Genomic DNA, 20,634 nt, shown 5'->3' with positions numbered 1-20,634 from the left:
AACCACTGATGATGGTTTGTCTCCGCCGGTTACCATCACACCATCGTCTCCCTGCACCGACAGGCTGAAAAAACACCAGACACCACTTCCTCTCTGCTCGTTTGATAACACAAGCTGAATATAAGGGCACACACACACACACACACACACACACACACACACACACACACACCATGAGGGACATTATCTAGAATTACCATGCATATACACATATGAAACCTAACTTGTTCACATACTATACTGAAAACCTCACAGACACACAACTGAAAAGGTATGTGCTCACATACACAACTGAAAGGCTCTCATAAAAACCTTTCACACATACTAGTGAAATGTTCTAATACACACAGCTGAAAAAAGTTCCTCTCACACACACATATGAAACAAACTCATTCACATACACAACTGAAAACCTCTCACACAAACAAATGAAAAGCTTGCACACACACCAGTGGATTTCAGTTGAACTGGAAGGTTCAGAGCCGTTTTGTTGTCAGAATTTAAAAAAAAAAAAATTAAAAAACAATCCGATTTAGTTTTTTGTAAATTCCTCTCTATTTTTTTTTCTTGTTGAATTGAAGAATGAGGAAAGGTATTCAGGTGGCAGGAAGATAATTATTTCAAAATAAAAGCCATAGGATAGAATGGCCATTGTATAAAATGTAACCACAGATGGACATACAGTTTGTTTATTTGTCTGTTTAAAGAACCCATTACATTTTTGGGTTAGATCTGAAATATCTCTGAATTTGAATTGTCTTCTTTGGGGTCTGGTGTCTGTTGAATCAACCTTAGAGGCTACAACGTGTAAAATAGCTTCATAGTTATGGTAGTTTTGTGCTCAATAATTACATAAATGGCCTAAACTTTGCCTACTGCAAATATGATAATGATCAATACAGTATCAATATCAATTTGGCAGACTGATTTGTCCACTATGTAGGACTAATGTAGGGCTGAGGACTGATGAATTTCTGAGTCGCAGTTGTAGTGTCTGCTACAACCAACAACAACAACAGCTATAAAACATGAACATTAGTTTGATCATAGGAGAATATGAACTTATTTGGTGAAAGGGTGAACAATAATAAACACGTGGGGACCTGTGCTGGTCACTGCAGACAACTCTTTTTGGGAAGAATCCACTGTGCATTTCCATGTTTATTAATTAGGTTATTAATTAACGCTGCCTGTAGATCTGCTCCACTCTGTTTAATCACAGTGCAGCACATACACACAATAAGCAGTTTAAATAACAATCAGCTGGTCAGTGTGTGTGCGTGCACGAGCATTGGTTATATGCAGGGGATGCTGACGTGAAACTATGGCAAATTAAATCTAAATTTGGTGCAGTTACAGTGTGCCCACAGGACAGAGGGCTGCAGGACGAGCCAGGGCTAGCTGGTTAGCAGCGACAAAACGTGCAAATCAAAACACTTACATACAGCACCTCATAAAGCCTTGACGTGGCGGAAAGATACAGATCACAACTTCCAATCAGGACTTTCAGGATGTAGATCGTGATTCTGATTGCGATTTTAGCCAAAAAGATTGTTATATGATCTTTTGGCCACAACGCCCACCCCTACATACACTTATATAAAAATATAATGCAATACCTTAATGCAAATACCTAAGAAAAAAATAGATCTTCATGTATTTGTGCTCGCATAATTTTCACCATAGAATGGCCGTTCTATCTTCTGGCTTTTATTTTGAAATGTTTACTTTTACCTGACTACCTTTCTTTATTCTTCAATTCAACAAGGAAAAATGAAACAAGGGAAGTTGCAAACACCAAAATTGGACCGTTTGTTCTAATTTGTTGTTTTTAATTCTGACAACAAGCTCTGTTTTTTTCTTTTTTGATTTTAAAGGGCCCATATTACAAAGAAATCACTTTTTTTAGTGCTTGGCAACATATATTTCGGTCTCTGGAGCCTCTATCAACTCACAGACGCTGAAGTACGAGCACCCAGCCAGTGTTTTGTGGGCTGCCCACATCAGAAAACATGTGCTCCAGCAACCAGTTTTATTATTATACCGCCCCCAAATGAGCATCTCCCAATCACTATCTTTGGTGTCTCCACCCACAACTTGATATATCTTTGCAACCGTCAAAAAAAAAAAAAGGTAACATTTTGTCTTTTTATTTCTGGTCCATTACAATCTAACACACTCATATTTTTGGAGCATGGACAACCAACAAATTGTTCTGCTGTGCAAGAGCAGTGTGCAGGATATTCCTCTGACACTTTTCCACGCACCTTTTGGATGTGCAAATATCTTCACCAGAAGTGTCTATAATTACTCGGCACTCCAACATCTTGCAAGTAAACACTACTCCAGACAAGATAATGGAGACACTAAGAAATTAATGCTCTACCCACGAACTGTGCAAATACTCACATGTTCACCTAGGAAGATGCTGACAGAATCTTAGTAGAGCTTAGTCTCTACAGCTGATCCAACCTAACACCAACCTGAGGTTGTTATCAGATCAGTGTAAGTTTGACTGCAGGCTCCTGCACATGGGTGCTCGGCAAGAACTCTAAGACATTCATACAGAGTTGAGGGAAATTCCAATGCTCACTTGATCTGATGTCATTGATCATCGAGCATCAGAAACAAAAGAGATGGAATCTATGATAAAACAGAAAGAGAAACTGGGACCTGACTTCACAGCCACAGATGAAGCCATTAAACAGACAGTAGTAGACAGCAGTAAGTATAAAGACTAACTGGAAATACACAGAATACAGAAGATTATTCACAAACAGAGTGTACCACTGCGAAAGTCAGAGAAAAGAAGTAGAAGTTCAGGAGATGACAAATACAAGGAAGAAATTAATTCTAAGAAGTTAATAATGAGAAAAAATCTTAGTGGAGATCATAAACCTAGTTTTCAGTGGGAGATCTTTGTGTATCTCATCAAAAGAGGTTATATTTTGCAATTCATTTAAAATACAATTATATTTAGTTTGATCACATATTCTTTTATAAACTGTAATAAATACAGGACAGTGTAAGTGTATTTTTTCATTTTCATATAAATATATCTCTTACAATGACTGACCAAGGTTTGTCACTCTGAATGATGTTTCATCAAAAAGGGATGTTACACTGAATGAACTGAATATTCAGGACAAAAGTCCCCTGGTTATTTCAATACATAAGAAACTATAACACAGTCACAATCTAAACTTTAACTTGGCATTTCTTATGTTTCTTTGAGGTTGTAATGGTAAAAATCAAAGTGTGGATCATTACACTGAACAATGATTTTTCAGTTTGGAACATGAAGTCTTCCATATTTTAACATTTTATTTTCCCAAAAGTTATTTGAAACATTGAAGCATACACTGTGGTTTTATTTGACATTACTGATGTACCATATATAAAATCACTTTTGTAAATTGAATTTGATTGATTTGATAAAATGGGCACGTCACGTCTTTGACCCTTTCATATTGTGATACTCACAAAAGTATTTTTGTTGAGATTATTATTGTTTAATTTCCTCTGAAGTTACTGTTTGGTTTATGGCCACTGCTATTATCTCATTTTATTATTTATTCTGCTAAGTAAGAATAAGAAAGAGAAACATACAATGACTTGAGGTTGCGAGAAATGGACACTGGGTGGCAGCACTCACCGGCGGCGTCACTGGGACTGTTTACAGTGCATCGCGGGAGTGAAGCTCATAATCCAATGGACCTGGAAAATGAGCAGTAGCTGTCCTGTGTCTCTCATTTCCGTCCTGTGTTTCCAGGTTGGTTATCAACTTTTTTTCTCTGACTTCAGATGTTTATAAGATAATATGAACCCCCGGTGATGTGTGGGAAAGAAGCTAGATGCTCGTTCAGTGTGCAAACAACGAAAGTGCCACGGTACGAGGCTATTGTGGTGGCTAAAATGGCGTCCGTCGCCATAGTCAAATGTTTACTTTTGTGTATTTTCTTTGGCTCCTTGGCATTTGGGGGGATAATACGGTATGTATGAAAATAAGTGTGCGTGTGTGTTACATTGTTCCGAAATGGGCATTTGTGGGTTAATGTGTGGAAAGTATTATTATTGTGTGTGGAGTGTGTATTCAAAATGTGGGATAGTTAAACTGCAAGAGAGATTCCTTCTGTTATATTAAGTGAATACTTACAATATGTACTTTATGTACAGTTATTCCTCTTTGGGTGAGAGGGTAGACAATGTGTGGATGAGAAGTGAGTGCATGATTGATAATAGATCACATGATTGATGATAGATTACATGATTGATGATAGATTACATGATTGGTGATAATAGTTGACATGATTAAGGGAAAATGTAATGTTTATTTTTGGTTTAATACAAGTTTATTTCATAAGTAATATGTGAAAAAGATAGACATGTAATGTCAGTCAAATGTGGTTTAGATACCACTGCTTTAATGCAAACAAAAATAATAGAATTGATTCATTGTTGCAGTTGAAAGTTTAGCATGTGAATGCGAGAATAAAACATAATCCAATGGACCTGGAAAATGAGCAGTAGCTGTCCTGTGTCTCTCATTTCTGTCCTGTGTTTCCAGTTTCCAGCGCTCCAGTCGGGATTATCTATATATCTGTTAGCGAAGGCCTAGCAGGGACCCGCTACAATATGATCAGTTCTGTGGTTTGTTTGATTGTAATCAATCAGATAATCCCATCATTTCATCTCTCTGTGAAGCACTTTGGTCCATCTTTTTAAAAATGTGCTCTGTAAATAAACTGACGACTGAATCTTGAGGACTTTATCCCCCCACCACCACACTACGGCTGCTGTACACATCGCTGCTCCTCTTCCAAAGCTTCCCATGGTTCAATAATAGAAAAATGAAACCAGTGTTTTTCATGAGCACATTAAGAAACTGATGTAAGAGTTTAAAAATACTGCACCAAAGTAACACTACACTTTATTTTAGTGTATGAGTCACAGGGACACAGTGTGTGTACTGCCAGGGTTGTGTGTGTTGTTACTGCCAGGTGGAGCAGCCAAGTTGACTTCTGCTGACGTATTCTGACATCAGACAGTTTCACCCTCTCCTCGCTGCCTCCCAGGGAGCATCGCTGCAGCTCAGTCAGTGGAGAATGGCATTTCAGATTACTTCCTGCTATACACAGGAGGATGCAAAAGTTTGGGATCTGTTGATTTTTTGAAGTGTAAAAGAAATAATTACAACCCCTGCAGCAAACAGACACTAAAAAAGAGGGGGGTCGGTTCCAGAGGCTTCAGCTCATTGAAGGGGTTGATGGTGGATTTTGAGGCCTGCTGCTTTGGATTATGGTCCTGTTTAATTAACTTCAGAGTGTTATGGAGACAAGGTCAACAATATATTTCCATGGTAATTTATTTGTCTGCTGTGACTCCTAGGAATTTAACATGAGGAACGTGAGTTATTTCTATATTGTCTGTGATTATTTTAGCTTTTTCTATTGTGTAGTTTTTATTTTTGCTACAAAATATAAAATGCAATGTTGAGATTAATGAGATATTTGTTCATCTGAAACCATGACAAACAAATGCATACTGGTTTCTGTCCTTTATATAATCAAACAGCCATTTCAGAGCAACATCATGAGAGCCAATTATTTTTATAACTTTGGAATGATGTTGTGATGACAGTGTAAAAGGCCTTTGACAAACCTGTGCAGTATGTTGCTCCATTCCTGTGTTTTTATTTCAAGTAGTAAATCAGATCATAGTACAGTAAGTACTCTATGCTGTAATAACCTGATGTGAACAGTAATATGACTTTGGCCATGTTCAGGTCACTTGGTACAAGACCTTTTTTTGAGGGATAAAGTTAAAACATGGGTAAGGTAATGCTCAACGTTATGGAACTACTTCCTTCCCCAGACCAGATTTCATGCCCTGCAGAGCAGTCTGTCATCTCCAGTCTTTAGGGGCAAGAAATGACTCATTAATGCAAAGATACTGCTTCTTAATATTCACAAACAGGGATTTATCTGTACTTTCTATATTTTTAGGCATGAAAGGTCCAGTATTAAATTATACATACAATTACAAAAAAGTAACTGAAATAATTTGTTAAATGAGGAGGATGGAGGAGGAGAAGGAACTAAGGAGGCTGTTTTCTTGTTCAATGATCCATTAATGAGGTTCCACATGGTTTTTATATCAGTGACTGTGTTTTTGCAGGTTGTAGTGATTTTAAGAAATTATTCTTATTTTTGTTTTTTTTATAAAATCCATTATGAAATGGGGAAACGCTCATGTCATGAGCCGTCTATGAACACAAAAGCTAGTCATGGAGTTCCACAAGGTTCTGTGCTCAGAACGGCACCCTGTATATGCTTCCTTTAGGCAACATTATCTGGAAACACCAGATAAATGTCCATTGTTACGCAGATGACACCCAGCTGTACTTATCTGTGAAGCTAGGTGAGCCCAACCAGGTGGTCAAACTACAGGTGTGTGATAAAGTCATAAAGACCTGGATAATCTGTAATTTTTTACTTCTATACTCAGACAAACTGAAGTTATTGTAAGAAATACATTATCTGATAATATACTGACTCTGGATGACATCACCTTGGCCTCCAGTGCTACAGTCAGAAACCTTGGTGTCATTTTTGACCAGGACATGTCCTTTACCTCACATATAAATCACATCCTGTGTTTGCAACTTTTGTTTCCTCTAGACTGGACTAGTGTAATTCTTTATTATCAGGATGTCCCTGTAACTCAATGAAAAGCCTCCAGCTGATCCAAAATGCTGCAGCTTCAGTCCTGAAAGGAACCAGGAGCAGAGATCACATCTCTTCTATAAAATCCAGACAAGGATTTAAATTCCTCCTCCTCACTTTCAAAGACATTAATGGTCAGACACTATCATATCCAGAGTTTCTAAGCTTCCAATTTCTGTCCATTTTGATTTGAACAAATGAAAGCCTTTGTCAAATACAGATGCAAATATATTCAGCATCATGATGTCTGAATTTCTCCTCCCATGAAACCTTCTCCATCGAGCTTTTAAATGAGTCCTCATTACACTTAGTGAACTCAACTCAGGTTTCTCAGTGAACTACTTTTGATTTAAAAAATGAAACTTTGGAAAATGATCATAAATATCAGTTAAAAATAATCCAGAGTTGATAATATGATTGATAATATCATAATAAATTGTGAATATACTGTCGATCAGAGTTGTGCTGGTTATCCAGCTTGTATTATAGATGAGAGGGTGAGATGCAAAGAATATTCAGGAGCTCAGTTGATAAATTGGATTCACGTTTGAGAAGGTCAGTGTTAAAAAACGTGTGTGTTTCCCTGACACCAACTCCACAGTAGAAGACAGAGCTTCATTAACAGTACTAGCACTTGGTAATTCTATGACAAGTACAAGTGTGATGCAACAAAACGTTTGCCTCCTTCACAGAAAAACTGCTCAGCTAAACGTTTGAAACTTTTGGACCCAAATATAGAGCTCACAGAAAGAGGTAAAGTTCAAACAGAAGTTCATTGCAAGATGTACTAATGAAGTTGATCCAAGATGGTGGAGTGTGGCAGGCGGGAACACAGTGGTGTTACAGGAAGAGGTGTTAAGGTGAGTCAGCACAGGAGACAGACGAAGGCTGAGCGCGGCAGGAAAACCAGGAGGTGATGATGTGAGGTAGACGAAGGATTCACCAGGGAAAACAACACAGATCACCAGGAAGTGAACTAAACCGCTGGTCATTGCGTTACCGCATAGAGATTAGGGTTGTCATGATACCAGAATTTCAGTAGTCGATACCAATACCTGTGATTTTCCACGATTCTCGATACTAATTCGATATCACAATTTAAAAAAAAAAAAAAAAACAGGGCCCAATGGCGGAGTGGTTAGAGCGCGTACCACATGAGCGGATGCTCTCAGCAGGCAAGTGCCGGTTCGACTCCCGACCGGCCCGACTCTTTCCTGCGTGTCATTCCCCCTCTCTCTCTGCCCCTTTCCTGTCACTCTCTACTGTCCTGTCAATAAAGGCAAAAAATGCCCCAAAAAATATCTTTAAAAAAAACAACAACAAAAAAAAAAAAAACAGAACCCATGTTTTAAATTCACTAATTTATTGAAAAGTGCTTTAAACTGTCAAGTATTTAATACCACTATAAAAACAAGCAATACTGTGCTTTATGGTAATAAATAACAACAATATTCAACTATTTACATTCAAAAAAGAACAGCAGTGGCATGGAGCCTTCAAGTATTTAAAACAAACAATATTCTTCTTCTTATAAATATGCAGATAAATAACTAAACACATAACTAAAACCTCTAACACCAGGCGCTGTTTGCATGTCGGCTTGTTTGTGTCTAGAATTGCTCCGTATTCTTCCGCCTCCAATGCAAAATATTTCCACTCGCGACTCTTCGTACCTGTTTTGTCACCGAGCCGACGTGTTGTGCTTCCACTCCCACCTGCTGAAGCCATTGTTATTGTTAGCTCAGCGCCGCTGACTGCTCTGTGCTGCTCACACGCGGACACTGCCCCCGTCACTTCCGCCAAGAATCGACACGGCTCGCAGAGGGAAAAGTTGAATATTCGGTTCTGACAGTTCCAGAAAAAGCAGGTCTCGATGTATTTTTTGCGTGTTGGTATCAAATTGGTACCGGAAGTATCGGTTCTTGTGACAACCCTAGTGGAGATACTGAACCACCTGGAGAGAGGTGAAGGCTCTTCAGGTGTAGTTGATGAGTGTCAGACTGTGCGGGAACCGGATACATCTGGACACCTTCAGATGCTGCATTTGAAGATTGGTTGCGTCATGGCGGCGCGACTAGGCTGTTACATTTCAAAGGTGCAGCCAAGAAATGCGGTCTTGTCATCCCAAGGTTCATGGCGCACCAGTAATGAAAGCAAACAACACTGACAGACATTTCACCTTTAAATGGAAAAACTAGGCTTCAGCTCAGTTCCACAGCTAGTGGTCAATTATCCATACAGGTGTTTGACATTTACACCCCGAACAGGACGCCAGTCTATCACAGGGCTGACATATAGAGACAAACAACCGCTCACACTGACGCTAGGTTCCAACCCAGAACCTTCTTGCTGTGAGGTGACAGGGCTAACCACTGCACCACTGTGCCGCCCCACAGAGCTAACCTGTTAAAACCAAGGGCCTTTACACCTCAAGTTTTTGTAAAACAGTTACGTATTATCAAGGTTGCTAGGCAACAGGAGCCTCGCTTTGTGAAGCAAGGTAGGGCCGGGCGCATCTGGTGAGGCAAAGTGAAGACCAAACGCCTCATCTTAGTTCAGCGGCTATGAAGGAGCACACCTTCGTAAACCGTGCCCTCTGAAGGATGTGGTCCCTGAACTGGGACACAGCCACACACACACACACACACACACAGAGAGAGAGAGAGAGAGAGAGAAGCAGGACACTCAACAAACAGAAGGGGAGAGGAAAACGGAGGAAAACAGAGGGGAGGAGGGAGAGATGCTGTGGAGCAGAATTTCCTCCATAAAAACAGGGCCAACATTTTTCTCCCATGTGAATTCATTCCACTTCTGTAGAAAAGTGATTCATCTTCAATCACATCTAAACTAACGCTGAGTTCTTTCCTCTCAATACACTCAAAATTGCTGTCAACAAAGATTGAAACTCCTCCACCCGTTTAGTTTTTTCTACATGAATGCACAGCATTATCCTGAGGTACCGAACAGAGAGATGCTGTGTCCTCACTGAGCTGTGTTCCTGGTTGAAAATGTACGATTTTAAGTCGACAGATATCGCATTTGATGGTCAGACTTTTTTGGTAAACAGCATATGCATATGTTGCATATGTTTGGATGGAAAGTTGAGAAATGTTCTTTTGGCCCTAATCTAAGAAGCGTCTGGAGACCTTGAACTCTTCTTCAGTGGAGGCTTCTATCTGGACCAAAGCAGTCACTGTCCATCATATCCTCACTGTCATTAAGATCATGTGGATGAACAGCTTCAGCTACCAGCAACACCACCTGTGAAAATATATTCACCAGGGATCTATGACATTTAGTAACTGCAGACATTCAAAAAGAGTGATAACAGAGACTATCCAGTAACAAACGAGCCCACAGGTCGTCTGTCAGCAGGTTATTATGACCCATAATTAGGTGGTCGTAGTAATTATGACAAGAACAAAGGGAAAATTGCGGTTAGGGTTAGGGTTAAACAGGCTGGAGATTGGTTGTGAAAACTAGGGCAGATTTTACTGAATCGGGGAGCAATACTTCCCTTCTTCCTCTCTGAGTTGTGGTGACAGTTCCTTTCGTTTCATGTAAACATTTTCAGAAAAGCCTGCAATCCATCGTCAGCAGGTTGTTTCTCCTTGACTTGAAAACTTGGATTCACTGAGTGCTGCATGCTTAGGGAGCATTCAGGTCATCCAAGTCTGCTTGTTAAACCTGCAGGCTAGCTGCAAGGGCTTCAGTGTCTTTGGACACGTTCAGCACGTCTTCAACAACAAGGCGCATGCAGGATCAACAATCACCTGTAGCTTTTCTTGTAAGTCTTTGTAAAAGTCCTCTCATGAACCACTGACAGAGCGACTGTAGGTTTGAAGTATGAAACATCTGCATGAGAAGTTCATTGAGAGTAAAACAGTAAATGACAACTGTATCTGTTAAAAAGTGTTTTCAGCAGAGTGGGTATGACATGACGTGTTGTTGTGATGATGTCACTGGGGGGTAAAAACTGGCATCATACTGTATACACCACGTGCCTCAGTGTGACTTCCTGACCAGCTGGTGTTTGTACATGCTGTGCTCCGACATTTCTCAGTTATTTGAATACCAGCTTTTCTCCGAGAACTGATGGTTTTATAATACATGAATATAACAAAGGAAAACTGACTGACTTGTAAGCTCTGTGTTGACTCCTCTCTCTCAATAAACAGCCACATGGAAAGATGCTGTGCATACAGAGTCCTAGGCGGCAGCTTTAAATATTCAGAGACAGGCAACACCACTTGTTCCTGATCAACGCAGCTTTTATCTGGAGCCCTGTTGAAACAGCGTTCGCTCTTCACACTGAAGATAAATCTCTGGAATCTGAGGAAAAATCCAAAATGCCAATTCTCATTCTGCCAAAATCACCGGGGACGTCTGAGTTCAGAGGGAAGCAGCAGCTCCAGGACGTGACCAGACATGAGGCAACTGAGGGAAACGGCCTCAACGTGAAGCCAGTAAGACTCTGCACATTAGCCAGACAATAATGTGCTCACACAGATTCAGCTCTCACTGTCCACCCACACCAGACTGAGCCACACACACCAGCATTTTTTAATAAGACAGGCCACAATCTGTGCTCCCACTCATACAAATTTGCATTACAGCTTATAAATGTGACTAAATAGGTTATCTTGACCCTTGACTTCTCTACAGTTCACTCCCCCTCTGCTGAATGGTTTCTAAATCCTCTGGCTCTGCTGTTTGAGGCCCGGTGCTGCTGATCTGCTGAACTCTGAGATGGAGCGCTTTGTATTTGACAGGAAAGGTAATGTAATTTTCCCTCCTTCCAATCTGATACTGAAAAGATGAAAGACATCTTCTGCAACAATGTTATGCAAATTAGAACACGTGAAAGAGAGAGACGTGGGGGGTGAGGGGTCGGGTACTGGAGAGATGGAGAGCGGCAGAGATAGGAGATAATGTAAATAGAGTAATGACACTGAACGCTTGTCCCACTGCACAGAAGACAGGCAGTGGAGTGCAGGCGCTGGTTTGGTGAGGGCTGGTTTAATGTGATCTCACACTGAGGCTGCTGCCATGAACACACATCTGACAGCAGAGCGACAGCAAGAGGGAGGAGAGGATGATGGGAAATGCTGAGAAAAAGATGCAGGAAGAGAAAGATGCTGTGTTTTAGGGAGAGCAGGATAGACCCTATTCTGATGCCAATTAATTACCCTTAATGATAAACACCAGGAGCACAGTGATCAGAGCTGCTGCCTCCTTCTGCTGCAGGCCGACCTGCAGGAGATCCTGTCAGAGCTGCAGTGACAGAGGAGGAGACAGACCCACTGACTGTGGCTGCGTTAAGTGTGAGGACAGATAGACAATCACATGTAGGGGAAGTTTACTGTCTGTAATATTTAGGGAATTTATTAAAATTGTTGGGGTTGGGTAGGGGCCCGAACCTTATGTTTGAAAACAGAAAAAAAAGCAGGCTCTCTCCAGTGTTCCTCGTTACCTCTCTGAAAATGCAGCTCTATGGCCCAGTTCACCTGGTTAACGTCCTCACGATGTTTTCATGTAATAAAGACAGATGATGAGTGAAATAATCAGTCATTACCATGACTGAGTGTTTCCACCTTGAACTGCAGTGAACCAATGACAGTCTCATAAAAACAGATTCAGACAGTCAGGGATTCATACGTCATAGAACCTAAGGAACCAATCCTGTCAACTTGTGGGGACAGGGGGGCGGGGCTAAATACACCTGAAACTTTGTCAGTACAGAGAGCCAGAGTTAGCATGAGCACAACTACTAACACTGTGTCAGCCACTGCCAGTTACAAGCTAACAAACAACATAAACAAATAAAAGATGCTAACTATGCTAACTGTTCTGATCCATCTGCTAGTCTCTGATTCTGGTCTCAACAGACTCCTCATCTGAGTCTGGGTCTGACTGAGGCTCCAACATGAGGCTGAGTCTCTGATGTTTCCTCCTCTAACCATCTTCATCCTCTCTGCTCTTTCACCTGGACACCTGGAGCAGGCAGGTGGTGGGCGGGGCCAAGGCCTGATCCAGGTTTCTCATCAGGAAGTCACAGTAGATGAGCTTCAGACCAGTTTTTATGTGAAAACATGTTCAACTAAATATGAATCAGAGCAGAGGATTTTATAATATAATAACATGTCCTGTTTACTGAATATACCAGCTATGCTTGGGCTGATATTCAGTAATATCGAACATCACAATATTTCCCACCAAATGCGATATTTTTCATGATATCAAAAAGAAAAAGTCTGCCCTGCTGCTATTTTCACTGCTCTACTTACTCTGTACAAATGTGACAAATAAACCTGTGAACTGCTGTTTAGTGGCAGCATCACTTATACCTGAGACATAAAATACAACAATATAAATATATATTCTTAAAAAATACAACCAAAATAATATAATATAGAGAAGAACATAAGACATAAGACACACTGAGCAGAGAGAAAGAGAGAGAGAGGAGTCATCTTAACAAGGGTTCGTACTAAAATCCAGCTGTGACCAGTTCTACACATCAAACAGAGGGAGTCAGACATAAAGAGCTGCCTCTGATAGAAGTCTGTGACGTTCTGGAGCTGGAGAAAATAAAAACTAACTATTGTGGGTCCAGACTGAGACTGAGCTGTGGGAGAGAGAAACTAAGTGAGAGAGAAACTAATCTTTAATCAATATGAATCTGATCATAGAATGTTGTACAGTGTCCAGAACCAAACTGATCATTTAGCAAAGATATAACTATAAACTGTCAACATGTTTTTTTCCACTTCCCCAATAAGCAGTAAGATGGAAAAAAAATGATATGACACCTGAGCTCCCAGTAGTTGTGCTGAAGGTAGGAGCGACCTAACAAACACATTTACTCTCATTACTGCAACAAAGTCGTGTTTTTGTGCATTGGTACTTTTTGGAGTATGTTTAAAGATCTGAAATTTTTTATTACTACTTAAATAGTAGAATGACGTTGAGTCAGGTGTGTGGAACTCGGTATGGTATCCACACAGCGTTTTGTCAGGTGAAGCTGCTGTGGAGTTTCTGTTATTTATACAGCTCCTTTATTCTGCTGTTATTTCTATAAGCAGCAGCAGCTGTTTGATTTATGAAGCTTCATGTTGAAACATAAAGTCTGTGGACTCCTGCTGTGTCCGCAGGTACGCTGAATAACAGAAACACCTGTGTGTGTGATGTCGCACAGCTCAACAGCTCCACACACTACATCCTCCACAGAGTGACCACACAGTGGAATCAACAACTCTCTACAATTAGTCATAATAATAACATTTCATTGTACTTGAGTACAGCTTTCCACCCCTGCATGTTGGTCCTGTTAGCCACTGGTGGTGAGGACAGAAACCCTGACTGCTCAGAGCTAATACTGATGAGCATCATATGCATTTTTTTCATCATGGCCCTGTTTGACACTTTCTCTGAGTGCAGCCACTTCTCGAGGACAGTGATGCAGTCAGTGTGTTTTCATTTTGAGAGAACTGCTCCTTTCAAGCAGCTCTGTCGGCTGCTGAGTGCTGCCTGAGGTAGGTCTGAGGACACATCACAGTCTCCACAGGTCCCTGAGCCCGAGCAGACTGGGCCACAGCAGAGCCGGCTCTCCTCCTACACAGAAGCAGTAAGAGCAGTAAGCTCTGTGTGTGTGTGTGTGTGTGTGTGTGTGTGTGTGTGTGTGTGTGTGTGTGTGTGTGTGAGACACTGGCTGCAGCCTTGATCCTCCCTGGGTGAGTACAACCGTTTTTCAGCAGCAGGAAGACAGGGCTCACTGTGGCTCTCAGAGGAGAGGAGGCCTGCTTCAGAGGGCGTGAAAGGTTTAGACGGTGTTTGTACTCGTGGCACTCAGAGGGAGTGGGTTGGGATTCAAAGGAGTGGATGCTCAAACTGTTCCTAGGCTCTACAAAGACAGAGTGAAAGGTGTGTGTGTGTGTGTGTGTGTGTGTGTGTGTGTGTGTGTGTGTGTGTGTGTGTGTGTGTGTGTGTGAGAGAGAGAGACTTATTCAGTTATTGTGAATTATGTTGGTCTAACACTTATGGAACAAGGCAAAAAGGTAAATAAGCAGAAAACCACACAAACGGCTCATTAACAATGGACACACAAGTCCAGGCCAGTTACTGAGCAAACAGACCGACACCCCAGCACAGGACGGTCACTGCATCCTCGTAAAAGATGAGTTGAGACATTATCAGTGGATCTGGGATCAGGTGTGTGCAGCAGCTACAGGAAGTACAGTATAAAGAACCAGGCCCTCGTTTCACACAGACAGGGTTTCATTTCTAATCTCATCTTTATATCAAGACTCAGGTTAGATGATGTTTTCTGATTGGCTGCTAATCATCAGACAGTGCTGTCCTTCATGTTTACCTGTTGTCCTGATCACCTCTGCATATTGTACATTTCCATCAGTCCTCTTGAATATTTGACTCAATCAATGAAACTCAAACACTTCCTGCATATGTTTCATATTAAAAGCCTTCTACAGGCTCAAAGGGTATTATTTCTCCCTTTAAGGTTTTAGGCTTTTAATGTGAAACATCTCCAGTTTCGCTGACAGCAGCCACCATAAAAACAGAGTGGAAGAGGTCAGAATTTATTACTGCAAACTGTTGTTTTTGTAAAGAGCAGAGTGCTGAGAGTGGCATGACTCTGTCACTGCACTGACGAGTGGATAACGTATCCGATGTCATTGTCAGTCAACAGCTGCTGCAGTTTCCTGCACCTCCTTGTCCTGCTCTGTGGCCCTCAGCACCATCTCCCCTGGTGGAGTCTGGCTCAAACTCCCACAGTCCCTCTGCAGAAAGCTCCTCATCATCACATTCTCCGTCTGCACTTTCCTCCTGGTTTTGGCTTTTCTCACCTTCTTCAACATCTTCATCTTCTACATTATTACAGAGTACTCAGCAGTTTTACTGTATTATTACAAAGTACTCAGTGGTATTACTACATTATTACAGAGTACTCAGTGGTTTTACTACATTATTACAGAGTACTCAGTGGTTTTACTACATTATTACAGAGTACTCAGCGGTCATTACTACATTATTACAGAGTACTCAGCGGTTTTACCGCATTATTACAGAGTACTCAGTGATTTTTACCACATTATTACAGAGTACTCAGTGGTTTTACTGCATTATTACAGAGTACTCAGTGGTTTTACTGCATTATTACATTACTGGTGTACTAGTCATTGCTGGAGCTCAGATCTGAAGGAAGGTGTCTGGGCATTATTTTAGACTAGATTAAATTTGAATTCACACAGAGAGAAAGTGACCGATAAAGTTTTTATCACTTAAGAAACATTGCCAGCTGTCCCATCTTATTCATGCTTTTATTCCAAATGGATTCTTGCACCGCTCTTTTTACTGGTCACATGACAGACCTGAGTTTATCCAGAGCTGTGCTGCTGGACTCGAACTAAAACAAGGGAGCGCGTATGACCCGGTTTGAGCTTCACTCCGCCGGCTCCCTGTATCTTTTGGAACAGATATAAGGTCCTTTTACTTGTTTTTAAAGCTCCTAATGGTTTGAGACCAGCTCACATTGCAGATTCTCTGTGGTTTTATAACCCTTCGCGAGCTCTTATCTCTTTCACTGCCAGACTTTTAAATACACACAATTTTACACACAAGAAAACAGGCACTGCAGCTTTTTTAACTATGCTCCAAAATTATGGAAAACCCTGCCAAGAGCTGAAAGAGACAGAGGCTCTGTGAAGGTTTTTAAACCACAGTTGAAAACTGATTTAACTTGGCTTCTCATTCATTCTCTCATATTTTACAATTCTTACTGATTCCTGTTTTTGTTTTCACTTACAAATGTTATCATCTACTGTCTTTGTATTGTCTAATTTTATTGTACTATTCCATTTTTATTATAAAGTGCTTTGAGCGACATATGAAAAGTGCTTTATAAATAAAGTTTATTATTATTATTATTACTACATTATTACAAAGTACTCAGGGGTCAAGGGTCAGACAACACCCATTTGTGGGAACTTTTCCCACCAGTGTTACTGATGAGATGAACATGGCTCAGTATCTGTGTTACCTCGCTGTCTTGTCGGTGGACTCTCCTCTCGTCACATGATCTGACTCTACAGAGCAGACACTTTCAGGTTGTTAATGTAGCTCAGAGTAAATATTGATAACTAGTATCTTACAAATGAGTTTTTTGTTTGATAAATGTGGGCGTGAAAATGAACCAAGTGGGTTTTCTGTCTTTTAAAAAATTTTAAAAAGATGGTGGGGACAGAGGGAAAGGTTTGTGAACAGTGTGTCTGTCCACAAACAGACAGACATATGAACCACCTCTGTGTCTCCATATTCTGCCATGATGACGTGCACGCACACACACACACACACACACACACACACACACACACACACACACACACACACACACACACACACACACACACACACACACACACACACACACACACACACACACACACACACACAGCAGCCCCACTGTCTCAGCTGGTAAAAACTCCAGCACACATACATGAGCAGGGACTGTCCGTCATCACTCTGCTGTTACTTCAAAACTGGCTCTTTTGACAACATAAGGAACAATATGAAAAGCTTCACAGGAGAAAGTAACAGCAGCACAACCAGCAGCAGAAAGACAGCGAGAAATTTGTATATTCTCAAAAATCACATATTTAATAATAAAGACTTTTTCAGTGGTTGATTATAATTAATTATATTTTTAAGCCAAGTAATGAAGTAACTCATTAAACTTACATGTAAATGAAGCAGGTACAAGGACTATGATGCTCTACTCTAACGTTCTGAACACAAGTTAATAAGTTAATTATTAACTTGTGTACTGGGGGGGGCAACTCTTCTGGACTGTTTGAGAGCTCCAGTCCTGGCTGCACGTTGCTGGCAGCATCCTGTATGTGAAGGACCACTGACAGACAGCCTGGCTCAACATGCTCACCACCATCCTGGATAGAGATGTACAACTAGAAATATACTGAGTCAAAACGATGCATTCACAAAAACTCTTCTTCTTGGCAGAGCCTAGAAGGACGTGAGGAAACGGAAACGAGACCCACGGTTGGCCGCTGAAGAGAAAAGGTGTCAGTGGTCTGACTGGGAAGACTGCACGGATCAAACCACAACAATCACATCATTTGTTTGGTTAAAACAGCTACGCTACAACTTTAACGCTTCATTAGCATAAATGATAAAACAACAGGAATGAGGACAAGTGTAGAAAATCTCAGCTTCTTCCTGGATTCCTTACTGAAGCACAAACTGAGTTGTCTGTTGTTATGCGAGCTCGGGGGGCACCACGCAATAAACGAACCAACAGAGTCTGCAATAAAGCAGCTCTCTGCAGCTACTGTTAGACAGCAAGTCACAGAGAGCGACCGTTACCACCGCCAGGAATGCCGTAGCCATTGTGAGCATGCACTCTTCCCGTGGCACCACAGCAAATCTTAAAGCTGACCAGCACCGTGATGAGAAACAGGCCGATGTGATGAAACCTGATCCTGCGCCTCACACCCCGAAGCTGATGGAGGAGGGAGCTTACTGCTGGCGTGGGAGAAGGACAGAGGTTAAGGCCAAGGTCAAAGTTTATCTCCTGAAACACCTGCAAGCATCTGAGGCTTACAGCCAGAGAGGAGGGAGAAAGCACCGCCGCCCTGTCTGCTTCTGAGGGAGACAGGGCTGGGATTAAGTCTGGATTAGGTCTAATCTGCCTTGACGGAAACGGTCCCATCACGTACAATTAAACTTGTAAAAAAAAAAAAAATCCAATCAGTTCTCACACAAGAGCTGTTTTGTTCTTCGTCACTGCTGCTAGATGTTATTTTTGTCCCCTCAGAATTTACCTGGTTCAGCCTGGACCAGAGAGGTTCCAACAGGCTCCATTCACATCAAAGATGAAGCATTTCCATGCTGAATTACTGAGAGCCACACCGGCTGCTCAGATAGGAGGCTTTCTACGAACTGTAAAAATAGATCAGAGGTAAAGAGAATTTGGTTTTTCTGCTCTGCGATGAGCACTGACACCATCTCAATTTAGGAATGAGAGGGGAACACAGAAACAAGAAAAATGTGTGTGTGTGTGTGTGTGTGTGTGTGTGTGTGTGTGTGTGTGTGTGTGTGTGTGTGTGAGGGAATTGATAGAGAGGAGAGATAAGTGAGAAAATGAGAGGAGAGGAAAGTGAGGAGTATGTGTGGGACATGTGGCAGCTCCCAGCAGCGCTGCGAGTTCAGCTCCCTGTTGATCAAGGACTCGTCGTGCTGTGGTGAAGAGCCACTTAAAAGAGAAGAGACTGTAATTAGAGCCTGGGCTACGCTCTGGCTCGGCCAAGGTTATTGGCTGGTTTTTGTTTAGCACAGATCATACACCGGGCCGCCTCTATTCGCACTCCATATTAAAACGTGGGGAGAGTTGGATGACACAAACTCAGGTCCCAGGATTTGCTGCCAGAATCTGCTCCTGGTTTCAGGGTAAAACAGCGGACCAGACTACGTACTGAAGCACTGACACCTTCTCCTGACCTCATTAATGCTACCACACAATTTCAACCTGAAAACCGGATTATTATGGGATGGTGGATATCGTTTGTCCAGGGTTGCACTCTCTGAATTTCATGACACATCCTGTCAGAGGACGAGACACAGCCACATGTTAGTCTGAAAACTCAGAGAGAGAGAGAGAGAGAGAGAGAGAGAGAGTGGTGTGAAAATAAAATAAATAAATGCAGAAATAAATAATTAAATACATAAATAAATGCAAAATAAATCCATCTGAATTTCTATACTTATTTATTTCTGTATTTCTGTATTAGCTGTAAATGTATATTGATCTATACATTTATTTCTTTGTACATATAAAATTTTCTTATGTATTTATTTGTATTTCTGCATTTCAAGATTAATTTATGTATTTCTGCATTCACTTAATTATTTCTACATTTACGCATTTATTTATTTATGTATTTCTGCATTTATCTATTTCTACATTTATTTATTTATGCATTTTAACATTTACTTATGTATTGATTTCTGTATTTCTACATTTATTGATTCATTTCTACATTTAGTCCTGTTTTAGAAATACAGATAATAAATACGTAAAAATACAAAAATTCATATTTATTTTGCATTTATTTGTGTATTTATTGTGTATTTATTTTATGTATTTATCTATTTATTTATTCTTATGTCATAGAGCGGTGCATCAGGTTCTTACATGAGAAGCAAACCACTGTCTGTCAGTAGAAGTTAAAGTTAATATAGTGTCCATTATGAAGACTGCTCAGATTATCGTGGATCAGCCGACAGTCTCACTGCTCAGCTCTTCATCAGTCCAGACAAACACAAGCAGACACATGAAGAGGCTGCTGCTCAGAACCAGAACCAGGACCAGGACCAGGACCAGGACCAGAACCAGAACCAGAACCAGAACCAGGACCAGGAACTATTCTCTGACTGCTCACGTCACTAAAGCAAGGTCATGAAAATGAAGTCCAGACACACCTGGTCTGCAGGTACAGGTGCCTTTCATTTCCTCCATACACAGTGTGAGGTATCTGGGAGCTGGAGCTCATCAACAACTCTTCAGACCACATCTGGTTCTTTGATAAAAACTCACAAAGGCACAAGGCTGTGGACACAACATTCTGTTTGAACTTCGACTCAAAACAGGCAGAGTTAAAACTCCTGGTTCCTGCACCCCTGAGATGATGACATAGATAAACTGACAACAACATTAAATAATTCACCTCTGGATTCTGTGGCGCTGAGCTCTGACTGGCCTCCTTGCCACAGCAACAATGACTGAGCATGATGGGTATTGTTGGAAGTGTGAGTGGTCTGTCAGTCAGACAGAACAAACAAACCTGATTTCTCACTAACGATGTTAGTGATTAAAACC

The 20,634-nt window shown here is 41.1% G+C and overlaps 1 protein-coding gene and 1 long non-coding RNA gene across 5 annotated transcripts in view; one reads left to right on the top strand and one right to left on the bottom strand.

Moving 5' to 3' along the window:
- The window catches only part of gabbr1b (gamma-aminobutyric acid (GABA) B receptor, 1b), a 146,272-nt gene that overhangs the window by 110,972 nt on the left and 14,666 nt on the right, over positions 1-20,634 (bottom strand). Inside the window, exon 1 of one of the 4 annotated variants that reach the window (XM_071499913.1) lies at positions 2,410-3,587. The exons of the other annotated variants lie outside the window; for them this stretch is intronic. The gene's annotated coding sequence lies outside the window, so the exon portion shown is untranslated. Of the gene's footprint in view, positions 1-2,409; positions 3,588-20,634 lie in introns of those variants that run through there. 4 annotated transcript variants of the gene reach the window in all.
- On the top strand, positions 8,575-19,411 carry LOC139634508 (uncharacterized). Its single transcript, XR_011693971.1, has 3 exons — positions 8,575-11,191; positions 11,391-11,502; positions 15,426-19,411. It is a non-coding gene; the product is annotated as an uncharacterized lncRNA (long non-coding RNA).

The sequence above is a fragment of the Trachinotus anak genome, unplaced genomic scaffold, assembly GCF_046630095.1.
Source record: "Trachinotus anak isolate AG129_WGS33_773 ecotype Australia unplaced genomic scaffold, CSIRO_AGI_Tana_v1 ptg000016l, whole genome shotgun sequence".
Taxonomy (NCBI): domain Eukaryota; kingdom Metazoa; phylum Chordata; class Actinopteri; order Carangiformes; family Carangidae; genus Trachinotus; species Trachinotus anak.
The sequence above is the reverse complement of the archived record's forward strand: the minus strand, read 5'-3'. Positions and strand labels throughout refer to the sequence as shown.